Source organism: Perca fluviatilis, chromosome 14 (assembly GCF_010015445.1).
Source record: "Perca fluviatilis chromosome 14, GENO_Pfluv_1.0, whole genome shotgun sequence".
Lineage (NCBI taxonomy): Eukaryota > Metazoa > Chordata > Actinopteri > Perciformes > Percidae > Perca > Perca fluviatilis.
In genome coordinates this window covers 36,348,277-36,363,643 of record NC_053125.1, presented here as the reverse complement: position 1 = coordinate 36,363,643, position 15,367 = coordinate 36,348,277, and the positions used below count along the sequence as shown (strand labels likewise).

At 40.1% G+C, this 15,367-nt stretch overlaps 1 pseudogene; it reads left to right on the top strand.

Moving 5' to 3' along the window:
• Window positions 1-877: 877 nt before the first annotated feature.
• On the top strand, window positions 878-11,968 carry LOC120572949 (annotated as a pseudogene).
• The last annotated feature ends 3,399 nt before the right edge of the window (window positions 11,969-15,367 follow it).

Sequence of the window (15,367 nt, the reverse complement as noted above, 5' to 3'; positions counted from 1 at the left end):
ATTGCCATCTCTCTGCTTTTTGCCGCATTAATGGTTAAAAATGAGTCTTTACACCAAGATGCTCTACGTCGGGAGAGATTTGGCGTCATCTAAAAAAGCTTACGCTTAACAGACATGCCGCCCAATGTAGTGGAGTAAAAAGTATAAAATGTGCGTTTGAGTGACACGCAGGACAAGAAGCGTCCGAAGATATGGGTGGTTTGTTCCTCCCCTCTAATATGACCCACAGGATCATTTCATAACACTGAGTGTATGTTTGTGTTAGAAACAATAAAAATAACTCAGTGATTTGTGCATTTGGTGATTCCATAACTAATATTTGCATTTACTTTGTTTACTTGTCACTGAATTCTCTCTACTGTATAATCCACTATATGTATTTGCAATGACATAGAAATTTCTCACTATCATGTTACAGATTTTTTTTATATATATATAATAAAACAAAATCTGATGAATCTGGATAAACGTTGTAAGTGAACCCTTTGTTTTGTTATTTTGTAATATTTTTATTTGACTGCGATGCTCACGACATATACAGTAAGTATTTCATCACCACAGTTGACTATGTACTACTCCTACTGACAGGACACGCCCACCAAAGTGTATGTATAAAAAGAGCAGTCAGTGGTGACTACTCTTATCAAAAGAACAGTTCATCAAAGGAACATTTTGGTCTCATTAACACAAGGTAAGAGAGGCTTTCGTGGAATTTAAAAGACCAATTTAATAGAAGGTCTTATAATGCCATTTTCATTGTGATAGCAGTATTTAAAAGATTTTTTGGCACTCAGTTTGATCTAGTGGTAGTTTACCTAATCCATGCTGAGCAGCCGAGAATGGTTATCATTGATCTCTCCCCACCAGGATTCTGCTGCTTTCCAGAGTGAAAATGGTGAATTATAAAGTGACTCTATCCACTGGCGATCTTGCCTATGCCACCACTTTTAACAAGGTCTTCATTAAGCTGGTAGGAACAGATGGGGAGAGTGAACGCACGTGGCTCAAAGGAGCTTTACAATTCACCAAAGGAACAGTGAGTCCTAAATATCCCTCTTTCTGTTTAAATGTAGTACATGCTTCCTCAAAGTTGCCTATATGAGATCTTATTCACATCAAATACTGTGATTATATTGCACAAGTTTGATTTTCTCCACCCTTTTACATTTAGGGATTGTATAATTATTGAGATGTTATGGCTCAGTTCTTGGTTATCAAATACACTCTATCTTCATCTCTTGTTTTATGTTCTGGCTGTTTTTAAATGTAGCTGGCAGGTTTCACAATTCAATTGAAAATTATTTAAATGTAACAATATATTAACATTTTAAAGCACTTAAATATATATTAAGTAAACTTAAGTCACTTAGCGATCACATGCAGTGAATATTTAATATACTTTTACGTCCGTTTTGGTGAGCCCAGAGGGAAAATATGGTATTTTAAAAGTAGCCTACATTTACGGTAGCTAGCTAACGGTAGACTACAGAGAAAGTGGGATATTTTTACATCCGTTTCGGAGTTATAGAGGGAAAATATTTCAGTCGACACATTAAGCAGAACCAAAATGAGGAACCAAAATGTACATTCTAATCCGGTCCGATTCCTGCCATGTGCGTAGGAACCGGTTCCACAGTCGAACCGGGTCTCGGTACCCAACCCTAGGTAGGACAGGCCAGGTTAATGGAATGAGCAGGTAATAGACCTTTTTCACGGCAGACATGTTGACATGTCATAGTAGGAAAAGCACAGGTATAGTCTAACCATTAATGATGGCTGCATTCCACTTAGGAGAGGTCCTGGTTTTAAACCATTACTGATGGCTGCATTCCACTTAGGAGAGACCCTGGTATTTTTTATTTTTATTTAACCTTTATTTAACCAGGAAAGTCCCATTGAGGTTAAAAACCCTCTTTTTCAAGGGAGTCCTGGCGCAGAGGCAGCAAAAAACACAATCAATTACAATATTTAAAAGTTATACAACACAAATAATTAGAAACATTTACAATTTGAACAGGTCATTTCAGGTTCTCTCAATCTGGTATTAAACCATTACTGATGGCTGCATTCCACTTAGGAGAGGTCCTGGTTTTAAACCATTACTGATGGCTGTATTCCACTTAGGAGAGGTCCTGGTATTAATCCATTACTGATGGCTGCATTCCACTTAGGAGAGGTCCTGGTATTAAACCATTACTGATGGCTGCATTCCACTTAGGAAAGGTCCTGGTATTGTGCATGCTGACTCACTGAAATAGCTTGCTGGGACACTTGCTCTTTTGTGTGTGTGTGTGTGTGTGTGTGTGTGTGTGTGTGTGTGTGTGTGTGTGTGTGTGTGTGTGTGCTTACTGGGACACTTGATGGAACTGAGCCATCCTTGCGGTTATCAATTTCAGCTGTGCTTTTCAAAATGTCTGGTCTATACAGAGCAGGAGGGAGTGGCAGAGTGGGCAATGTTTCTAACGAACTAAAGCATGGCTGAAGTAGCACTTGAAGCAGTTCAATATATTTGATGAAGTTGCATGATTCTTGCAATTTTGGGTTGTATCCAAATGGTTGAATGCACTTGTTGTAAGTTGCTTTGTATTGTAATGTCAAGTAATGTATAAACACTTTTATTTCTTTTTACTCCAGTTAATATCCTGCCCTGTTTCCATTGGAAAGCTGGTCCTGATAGAGCTGGACAAACAGCCCTCTCCCACTGTTCCGTGAAGACTCTTGGTTCCCCCGCCAAGGTGGAAGTGAAATCTCCTGAGGGAGATACCTACACCTTTCCTATCTACCGCTGGATCACTGACAGCAAGGTGCACCGCTTCCGAGAGAGGAACAGGTTTGTCTAAAATTTAGCTTGGCATCCTGTACGCTGTTCACTGACCACAGAAGACATAAAATAAAAACACGTTCTGCCAGCTGGTCTCTAAAAAGGCTGAACTTAATTCATGCCAACATACTATACTGTATATACAGTATAAACAAATTCAACCTGTGTTGTGATTGTGGTTCTTTCTCCAAGCTCTGAGGGTTCGAAGACAACAATCATCTTGGCAGGTACAGTCGGCAGATGGAACTGGGTCAAAGAGAGAAGGACTATCGGTGAGAGCTCAGAACAACACATTTTTATTTCATGCACTCCAAAACTAACATGCCTCCAAACCTCCTCCACCTTTGGTTAATATACATTCATGGCACACAATGAGAAATGAACCACAATATGACATTGTTACACCTGCCAGGGTTTATTTAAATTAATTTTACTATAACATACAGTATGCTGCAAAATTGCAATATTAGATAGATAAATACATGCCAAGGAAAGTACATTATTCTTAGATAAATGGGAGTTACACTGGTATGTAATCCAAAGTTCCTTACCTCTCTGCTCTTCTATATTTATTCCAGCTGGCATGTGTATGTAGAAGGAATACCCCACTGCATGAAGTCAACGAACCTTCATTCTTTGCCTTGTGAGATCCGCTTCTCCTTTACTAAGAACACAGAGTTTCTCTACACTGCAGCCACCGGGTAAGGTCCTCAATTTCTGTCAGAAATCTATCTGTGTTACTATGTACCTGACTATCAATGCGATTTAAGGCAGTGTAATGAAGTTACTCTACTTTTATTTTCTAGGCTGACTGAACTGCAACTTAAGGGTCTGGCTGATTGCAAGAAGAACTGGACAAATATTGATGATATCAATCGGGTGTTCTGCTCCAAACGGACTGACATATCAGGTACTATCATGGACGTTTCATGAAATACTTGATACTGTATTTATAGTAGTACACAGGGGCGTCGGACTGGGGGGGGGGAAGGGGACTGAGTACACAGCGCCCTCATGTGAGGAGGGTCCAAAAAGATACTAGAATGAATAGCTGTCGATGCGGGGAGGGGCCCATAGAAAATACCTTTCTAGGGCCCAGAATTTTGTGCTACGCCCCTGGTAGTACACTACACTGTATTTACTCAGATATCCGACTTCATTCCTACCAAAAAAAACAACTACTAAATAGTTTATTGGCTTCTGTACTTGGCACAAAAAGGTGACAGAAGTAAACATATCTAAACATAAGTTAGGGTTTCCTAATTTTATGATTTGTCCATGTGTAACACATTGTTTTCCTTGTTTCAGGTTCACATGCAGTGTACACATAAGCTGATAACAGTGGCAGAGTAAGATTTTCTAGCCAACAATTTGAAACTCAGTCAAGTTTAACTCTATTAATTTTCCAGACTATGTCCAGGAACATTGGAAGGAGGACGCTTTTTTTGGCTACCAGTATCTAAATGGTCTCAACCCCATGTTGATCCGACGTTGTTCAGCTCTGCCTGATAACTTTCCTGTCACTGATGACATGGTCTCCCTCCATGGTCATAGCTTGAGAAATGAAATGGAGGTGAATATCCTGATCTTGATTGACCTTAGTATTTGAAACAATAGTGTTCTGCCCCATGACATGTTCAATTAGGAATTGCATGGTGAATGTTTACTTAGTGTATGTAATATCCACACTGTATGCATGTGAGTCAAATAGTTTCTCATCCTCACTAAACTTTCAAACAGAAAGGCAACATATTCCTGTGTGACTACAAGCTTTTGGATGGAGTGAATGCAAACACCATCAATGGGAAGAAGCAGTACTTGATGGCTCCCCTCGTCCTGCTCCATGAAACACCTGATGATAAACTGATGCCAATTGCTATACAGGTGAGATTAGCTCTCAAATGTAGCTTATAGTGAAGCTTTAGGTTAGGGAGTAATCCCTCTTCCCGGACTGACAGACATGCACTACTATACTGTATATGTCATATATGGTATATGTATACAGGGTAGACAGAAATACCTTTAGTAAAATTATTAAAATTACTAATGGAGAGCAAACATACTGCATATGAAGAAAAATATATATTTAAGGTATTTTCATTGTAATTGCCAGACAGCATACCTCTCTCTTTCCTTTTGTCAAAGACATAAGAAGTTAGACATGAAATCATTGATGATTGATGATCAACTGATCCTGTGCTCTGACCTGGGATTCAATGAAAATCTGATCAACTAACTGAATAGCAGAAGAAACCTTTAGTAAATAGACGACAACATACAACAATTACAGAACATTCTTTAACATTGATAACCAGTACTGGAAATGGATCCATTGGATTGAATAAACCACATCCCCCTTCCTTCTCCTGCAGCTGAAGCAGACTCCGGCAGATGACAACCCCATCTTCTTTCCTACCGATTCTGAGTACGACTGGTTGATGGCCAAGATTTTTGTGAGGAGTGCAGATTTCAGTGAGCATCAACTCAATGTTCACCTGCTGCGCACTCATCTGCTGGCTGAAGTGTTTGCAATCTCAATGCTGCGTAATGTGCCAATGGTGCATCCACTGTACAAGGTAACTGAAGGCTGAATACTCAACTTACTGTAGTTGTAGTTTTATCAACTTGATTTTATCTTCCAAAGTAGATGAATCATGTTTGTGTGTTTTTATTTTGCAAGCATTTCTCACTGCTAAACGGTATAGAAGCATCAAGCTTTCTGACTTTGTTAACATGTAATAGTGTTACTAACAGAGTTCCCTCCTTCCCTCAGCTCCTCATACCTCACACTCGCTACACTCTACAGATCAACTACTTAGCTCGAAGTCTTCTAATATCTAAGACTGGAGTTTTTACACAGGTACGTAAAGCTCACTAAACAACGTTTTTGTTTCAATGTAATTTACAGTATTTGTGTCTAACTACATCCCTTACATATCTGACTGTTATCTAGTTTGCAGCTTCTGGTGGAGGGGGTATGATAACAATCCTGAAGAGATCACTGTCCTCAATGACCTACAGCTCCCTCTGCATACCAGAGGACATTGCTGAACGTGGTTTGGAGGCTGTGCCAAACTTCTACTACAGGGATGATGGACTCAAGCTTTGGGATATCATCCAAAGGTAGTACAGGTGGAAAAAAGTAGCCCCAAAATCCTGCCCTCTTTAGTATCTAGCGTTTGTTCTCTTATGTAACTCAGTTCAATTTCTCATGAATCATTTTGAGTCAGCCAACATTTGTGTAGGGTTTCCTGTCCATAATCTAAAGGTATTAACTACTAATCTGCAACATTTGAGCTCCACCACGCCTATTAATGTCTTTTTCCAAATAACCTTAACAACAGGCCGAACACCTACAGTACTTTGACATCCCTGATGAAGTTACCTCATGTTACAACACTACGGGCACGCACTCTACCATATGAGCTACCCAGGCGCCCTAGCTACTGCCTCTTGATTTGAGTAGAGTGGCAGTTGGTAATGAAATTTTATCAATATTCCTGCCTGAAATACTTTGATAGAGAATCTCGATGAGATGAGAGACATCCTTACACTTAAACATTGAAGGTGTCAGTTTCAATAAAAAACTATAATCAGTGTGGTTGAGTCCTGTAGCTCTGAGGTGATAATGAGTATAATCATTTGTAATGGCAGAGGGGACTGTATTGGAATGACAGAATATGAAATGTGCACTTCTTTTGGTGGATGATTCACCTACATAAATAGTATGAATATAAACATATTTACTTTCTTGCCCAGAGTTAGATGTGAGAAGATTAATAATTTTGTGTTTTAAGTACGGAGCTACAGCCAAGAGGCTATTATCTTAGTTTAGCATAAAGACTGATCTCTCCAAATGTCCAAAATACGACTACCAAAGCCTACCTCGCTGTAAAACCCAGATCATTACTTGCTCCAAATGTTTGGGGGTGGCGGTAGCTCAGTCCGTAGGGAGTTGCGTTAGGAACCTGAAACTAGCTGGATCAAGCCCCCGTAAGGACCAAAGTCAGAGTGTGGATTTCAGGCCTTTGTGTGATTTCTAACAAAACAGAATGTAAATTGTAATTTCCCCACTCAATAATAAAAATAATAGTCTCACTACTGCAGTGTGTATAACAATACATATCTCAACTAGGAATGTGCTTTATATTTTACCTATCTACATTTCTCAAAGGTTTGTGCAAGGAGTGCTCAGCTTCTACTACAAGAATGATGCTGAGGTCCAGAAAGACTCCGAACTGCAGAAGTGGATTTCAGACATTTTTGAACATGGATTTCTTTCCCAAGCACGCACGGGTGAGTTTTAATTTAAAAAAGCTTATTATGGTGATAAATGATGCTTTATGTGCACATTTAGATATTATATTATCATGTTGCAAACATAACTCAACTAGTCAACTGGATGTCTTTGAGTCAGTTTATTCTTTCTAATTCTCAGGAATTCCACAGAGCTTCACCTCCGTGGTTGAGTTGGTCAAGTTTGTCACCATGGTGATCTTCACTTGCTCAGGACAGCACTCAGCTGTGAATGCTGGACAGGTGAAGCCTTTTAACTTAACCTATTTTTGTGGAATTGTGTTGCAGTTTAGTTCTGAACTGAAGAAAGATGGAAGGCATTAACAAGAGTCTACAGCATGCTAACAGGTCTGTGATGCTGCACTTAGTCACAGTGATGCTTTCAACTAAATGCAACACGTGATAAAATACTCACAATGAAAACGCTAACATGCTGACTTTTAGTATTTATGTTTGCAAAGTTCACAATCTTAGTTCACTATGTTAACATGCAAACATTTAGTAATTAGCACAAAACACAAACAACAGCTGAGACAGATGGAAATGTCAGTTTTGCAGGTATTTGGTCATAAAGATTGGACAAATATAATTTTGATGTGATGATGGTGCTGGATGACAAGTCAGAGGATCACCAAAGTGATTCCAACATGAATGTGTGAACGCGATTTAATGACAATCTAGCAAATAAAGTTGTTAAACTGAAAACCCCAAATGTTAACCTCATTGTGGCACTAAGTAAAAAGTCAGGGGATCACCAAAGTCATTAGGATCTATCCTCTGGGGACCATGAATCAGTGTGGACGAAAGTGGTGAACCGACTGACCTATTGACTGACACGGCGTGACTTCAAGGAGTATTAAAGTGTAACTCTCGCCAAAATGCAACCTACAACCTTGTTGTGAATGTACCCAAGTTAAACTTTAGTTTAAAAGCATATTTAGGACGGAAACGCCACTTTTAAGACTGACCGTATTTTCATTTTTCAGTCAAATGGCCCTTTGAATGGAAGTGCTAGGGGCACTACTATGATAGCATCAAAATCACTATTTTTAAAACACTAAGGGACGGTTCGTTATTTATTTAAGGGGCCTCCCTTCGCCGACAATACATTTTGTATGACCCTCCAAAATGATTAGGAAAAGAGGCATAACCCTCCCCAACATTTCATTGATGCCTGCTATGCTGGTTTGCGCTTGGTAAAGACGTACAGATGCCCATTGTTTGTTTACAGCTTTTAGATACGCGGCTTAACCTCTGCTTTCTCATCTTACGCATCACACTCCTGTGTTATGGTGTGGGGGCCATTTCAGTAGATTTACTTACTAACATTGTTGGGGAAACACAATAAGCATGGAAACTAAATGCACACTTACTGCATTACTTCAAATACTTAGTTACTCCTCTAGTAAACTAGTATTCACATGAAATAAAACAATAAAACATTGAGACCATTCAACAAAGTACACTGGGTAATAATCAATCGCCAATCATGGCACGGCAGTCTTGGAACGCAATAGACAGACGGTGGCGGAATAATTCAATTAACATGTAACAGTGAACAATCAGTGTTCGACCTACAGTCTGTTGAGATGCCTCTCCAAACGCAGCGCAATCACACCATAAAATGTTAAAACACGTTAAGAAAAAAGATCCGTATTTTGCCGTAATCCAATGACACGAAAAAAGTAATCTACAGCGATCAGTAGATCCACAAAAAGGGTCACGGTGTATCCAGCAAGGCCTATATGAGTGTCACATTCACCAGCCAGCTCCAAACAGGTGAAAGAGGCCTCTCCACTTTGCCATTTAAACAAAGTGGCATAAACGTAGAAAAGTCCAAATTTACACAAAACGCGCAATCAAGCCGACATCAAATTTACATACATGGCATTTAGGAAACCTTTATGGCAACGTTGGCATGGCAAGATGTCCCATCGTCAGCCAGGTAATATTTTTTTATTAAAGCAGTATATGAAATCAGATGTATTACCTACCACCATTTAGTTGATTTGTGTTTAAAATATTTATAAAATATCTGGTCATGCCAAACGTAGGCCTAATTATTCTGCACTCATTTTTTAAACAATGCAATTACCCGTTTCAGCCACAAGGGGGGCAGTGCACCTCTTGCCCGCAGCAAACTCCACGTATGCGGTCAGACCCATCTGCTAGGGTGCTGATGGGGGGGCCGAGACTACTACATGGAAAAATATGCACCAAACAAGCCACTTTGAAATGTTGCTCTTTTCATGAATACAAAAGTCCCCCCCAGAGCAAATAATGTTGGGCGACCCTCCCCCCAGCAAAGAATAAAAAGACATGACCCTTCCCTATTTTCCTCCGGTGGTCCATTCCATAAATACCGAACGGTCCCTAAGAAGGCTTCACATAACTTGAAGTATCACCAGGGGCTCTACAGGGGCATAGCACAAGACCCTGGGCCCTATGCATAGGCAGTCCTGATGGGCCCCCATGTTCCTCAACTCACCCCCTTCCCCCCTCCCAAAAAAAATTTAATAATTGGGCCTCTGTACACATGAATCTGTAGGCCTAGATGTTTATAGGGTAATAACAATTAACTGTAATGCTTAGAGTAGCCTGATAACACATTTAAAACCTCCTTTCTCAACATTCTCTAGCCTACTTTACTGTGGTTACTACTACATTTTGTTGTTTTTTCCCTGGACCTTTACTTGCCAGCCTGCCTACTATGGTGTCTCTCTGATCATCTGTTAATTTATCTGGCCATAGTCCTGGATCCTCTGGCAAAAACTGGTCTGCACTGCTCTGTCTACTTTCCAGTTCCTCAGCTCTCATTTCCACACTCTGCTCAGAGCTCCCTGCTGTCTTCAGTCCAATCATCCTCAATCAGATGTTCTCTATCATCTTTCTCTATGAAGGATACATTTGATATTAACTTTAATTTGGATATAAGCTCCCCTTGTCTCAAATCCAAAGAGGAGGCTGAGGGGTCTGTTGCTCCCTGCTGGGACAGTTTCTGAAACTGAGGGCCATGTGTTTCACAATGTTAACATCTACTAAATCTGACATAACTATAATGTTGACATGATATGTATCTACCAATGAGCTACCAAGCTACCTATGACACTGATTAGCCTATTATTGCTAATTATAGACATTATAGCCTATTCATTTAAAATTAAACATGTTGTAAATTAGGCTATTACAATGGTGTGTTATATGCAAACAGCATTGATAGTGTAGTTTTATTTATTTAGCCTTTACCTCAGATTACATGTATAACCACATTATCAGTTGAAAGTATGTTCTGCTCTTTATATGGGTTGTCTCAGTTTGTTTTTAGCACCAACAGTCACAGAGATATTCAAGCAGTTTAGCACCATGGATTTCGTTTTCTAGTTTGTGCTCACCTTTCTTTGTAAATAAGTCAGTTACCAATTGTTTCCCCTCCTTTCGTTTCCTCTCCTCCTCCTGTCTTTCCTTTCTGTTTGGTAGCCTGATTTGGCTTTCTTTGAGAAAGACATTTCTACAGCAGAAGTTTGCGCTCCACCAGACGCTCAACTGAACTAGCTAACGTAAACAAAATGCGTGCAGATGGACTAAACCATTTGGCGCATTAGCAAGGGGTGGGTGAGACCTTAGATAGTCTTTTTTGTATGCAAAATGTAGTCAGTCAATCAACCAAGTTATTCAGCCAATACACTAACTTTACATTTCATCTGACATGCATTATGAAATTTAATTAGGAAATGAAAATATCCAGGTGAAATAAAATATATTCCAGACTTTTCAAGGGCCCTCTCTCCCCTTGGGCCCTGGTAATCAGTATCGGTTTTACCCCCAGTCCGACGCCCCTGGCTCTACACATGAACTCAGCATTGAGAACATTGTTTGTGTACACAGAGTTTAGTAAAAGAAAGGTTTTAACAACTCACTTTAGTCAAAAAGTCTGTGAACACAATGTTCTCGATGCTGAGTTCATGTGTAGAGCCCCCGGTGATACTTGGAGCAAAGTGTCGAGCCTTCTTAGAGTGTTAAAATAATGATTTTGATGTGATCATAGTATTGCCCCTAGCACTCAAACAAAAACACCATAATTCCTAAAAGTGGCATTTCCATCCTAATTATGCTATTAAACAAAAGTTTGACTCGGGTACATTCACAAAAAGACCCTAGGTTGCATATTGGCGAGAGCTACGCTTTAAGAATTAATCTGTCAATCATGAATTCATTGCAGTATGACTATGATGGCTGGATGCCCAACACTCCCATCTCTCTGCAACTTCCTCCACCAACCACAAAGGGGGAAACAAGCGAGGCCACGATGCTGAAGACATTCCCTGCCATCAACACAACAGTTCATGGAATGGCCACCGTGTGGCTACTCAGCAAGCAGTCGTCTGACTTCGTAAGTGCCCAAGATTTTATGAAATATTATTATATAAATCACGTTTATGTTCAGGTTGAAAAAAAAAGGGTCACTATGTCGTTACGGCTGGACACCCTTTTTGAGCCACAGAAAGAAATCCTGCTCACTACAACTGTACATTATATAGCGAATAGTTTAAGTTCAAACATTTCTAAACAGTATTTTTTAAATGTATCATTTATCTCATTAGGTCCCTCTTGGCCAATACCCAGATCACCATTTCAGTGAGGAGATTCCCTGCGCGCTGATAAAGGATTTTCAAGGAGAGCTTGAAGGGTTAAGTGTGGTCATCAAAGCCAGAAACAAGAGGCTGGAGGTCCCATACACATACATGGATCCAACAAAGATGGAAAACAGCGTGGCCATTTAAATAGCAGAAGGTGTGACCTCCTCAGCTGTTGGCCAAATTCAGCTTCACATTAACACATGTGAGAAAGGGAAGAACTGCATGTTTCTGTTTTTAACTGATACTACAGTGGAAAGAAATGACTGCATGTGATTGTTGTGGTCATGTATACAGTCTGATTGATTCAACTGTGGTGAAAAAAGGTGCTGTTTTAAATCATACACATCCTAAATCTTCTTAGTTTATCAATGACTACACAGGGTATCTTATTAAAATAAATTACAAATGAAAAGTAAAAAATAAAAATGTGAAGCTGCTGCATTGAGAAGTTTCTTATAAACATATGTATCTTTCAGAAACAAAATGTGTATAGCTTGTTCTGTATGTGAGATTGTTTGTTCCCTGCCAGTTAATCTACAGAACAAAATATACATTATTCTGAGAAAACAATTAAATATATACAGTACAGGCCAAAAATTTGGACACACCTTTTCATTCAATGCGTTTTCTTTATTTTCATGACTATTTACATTGTAGATTCTCACTGAAGGCATCAAAACTATGAATGAACACATATGGAATTATGTACTTAACTAAAAAGTGTGAAATAACTGAAAACATGTCTTATATTTCAGATTCCTCAAAGTAGCCACCCTTTGCTTTTTTGATAGCGCTGCAAACCCTTGGTGTTCTCTCAATGAGCTTCATGAGGTAGTCACCTGAAATGGTTTTACCTTCACAGGTGTGCTTTGTCAGGGTTAATTAGTGGAATTTCTTCCCTTATTAATGGGGTTGGGACCATAAGTTGTGTTGTGCAGAAGTCAGGTTGATACACAGCCGACAGCCCTATTGGACAACTGCCCATCATTACTTTAAAAAATGAAGGTCAGTCAGTCCGGAAAATTGCGAAAACTTTGAATGTGTCCCCAAACCATCAAGCGCTACAACAAAACTGGATCACATGAGGACCGTCCCCAGGAAAGGAAGACCAAGAGTCACCTCTGCTGCTGAGGATAAGTTCATCCGAGTCACCAGCCTCAGAAATCGCAAGTTTACAGCAGCTCAGATTAGAGACCAGATGAATGCCACACAGAGTTCTAGCAGCAGACACATCTCTAAAACAACTGTTAAGATACTGCGCCAATCAACTCAATTCAATTCAATTTTATTTATAGTATGAAATCATAACAAGAGTTATCTCGAGACACTATACAGATAGAGTAGGTCTAGACCACACTCTATGAATTCCAAAGCCCTAACAATTACAATAATTCCCTCAAGAGCAAGCATTAGCAGTGGCTATTGCGACAGTGGCGAGGAAAAACTCCTTTTTAGGAAGAAACCTCGGCAGACGCAGACTCTTGGTAGGCGGTGTCTGACGGGCCGGTTGGGGGGTGATGAACAGTGGCGATAATAGTCACATTAAAGATAATGGAACAGTGACTTAGAAGGTCATGGTGGAAGTTCATGTCATAGCAGGACACATCATGTCGTACTGAGTAGTGCAGTCTCCTATACCGGATCCTGACTACTCTGTGCGTATGAACATCACAGCAGGGCATTGCGGGATGTAACGTGACCCTGCAGAGCATGGGTGGATGCGGCAGATGCAGCAGGACGCAGCAGGCCGGGAATTTGCAGTGAATTGCAGAGCATAGCTCTGCGAAGAAGAAACATAAGGACTCCGGGCAGTAAACTCCCCAGAGCTAGGTTAGTAACAAGCATTTCTGGCACAGGATGCATACAAAAGGAAACAAGTAGAGATGAGAGATCAGCTCAGTGTGTCACAGGAAGGAAGGAACTTCCCCGGCAGTCTAGAATTATAATAGCATAACTACGAGAGGCAGGTTAAAGAGAAGTGCCTGGTCGGGCTAGAACTCTCACCAACCGGATCGGGCTGTACTGGCCTGCCTCCCTCTACTCTCACTATATTATTGATTATATGATAAATAAAACTGATGACTACGAAGAGGAGCAGATGGGCCGGTTAGGCGGACACTGCAACACAGGAGAGGAGCCTGGTAGCTGAAGGCTCTGGCTCCCAGTCTACTTTTAGAGACTCTAGGAACCACAAGTAGCTCTGCATTCTGGGTGTGTAGTGCTCTACTAGGACAATAAGGTACTAAGACCTCTTCTAGGTATGATGGTGCTTGACCATTTAGAGCTTTGTAGGTCAGGAGAAGGATTTTAAATTTCATCCTAGATTCAGGCCTTCATGGTCAAGTAGCTGCTAGGAAACCACTGCTAAGGAGAGGCAACAAGCAGAAGAGATTTGTTTGGGCCAAGAAACACAAGGAATGGACATAAGACCAGTGGAAATCTGTGCATTGGTTTGATGAGTCCAAATTTGAGATCTTTGGTTCCAACCGCCGTGTCTTTGTGCGATGCGGAAAAGGTGAACGGATGGATTCTACATGCCCGGTTCCCACCGTGAAGCATGGAGGAGGAGGTGTGATGGTGTGGGGGTGCTTTGCTGGTGACACTTTTGGGGATTTATTCAAAATTGAAGGCATACTAAACCAGCATGGCTACCACAGCATCCTGCAGCGACATCCCAGCCGGTTTGCATTTAGTTGGACCATCATTTATTTTTCAACAGGACAATGACCCCAAACACACCTCCAGGCTGTGTAAGGGCTATTTGACCAAGAAGGAGAGTGATGGAGTGCTGCGCCAGATGACCTGGCCTCCACAGTCACCGGACCTGAACCCAATCGAGATGGTTTGGGGTGTGCTGGACCAAGGCAAAAGGGCCAACAAGTGCTAAGCATCTCTGGGAACTCCTTCAAGACTGTTGGAAAACCATTTCAGGTGACTACCTCTTGAAGCTCATCAAGAGAATGCCAAGAGTGTGCAAAGCAGTAATCAGAGCAAAGGGTGGCTACTTTGAAGAAACTAGAATACAAGACGTTTTCAGTTGTAAGTACATAATTCCATATGTGTTCATTCATAGTTTTGATGCCTTCAGTGAGAATCTACAATGTAAATAGTCATGAAAATAAAGAAAACGCATTGAATGAAAAGGTGTGTCCAAATTTTTGGCCTGTACTGTATATATTTAATTGTTTTCTCAGAATAATGTATATTTTGTTCTGTAGATTAACTGGCAGGGAACAAACAATCTCACATACAGAACAAGCTATACACATTTTGTTTCTGAAAGATACATATGTTTATAAGAAACTTCTCAATGCAGCAGCTTCACATTTTTTATTTTTTACTTTTCATTTGTAATTTATTTTAATAAGATGCCCTGTGTAGTCATTGATAAACTAAGAAGATTTAGGATGTGTATGATTTAAAACAGCACCTTTTTTCACCACAGTTGAATCAATCAGACTGTATACATGACCACAACAATCACATGCAGTCATTTCTTTCCACTGTAGTATCAGTTAAAAACAGAAACATGCAGTTCTTCCCTTTCTCACATGTGTTAATGTGAAGCTGAATTTGGCCATATATATATATATATATATATATATATATATAT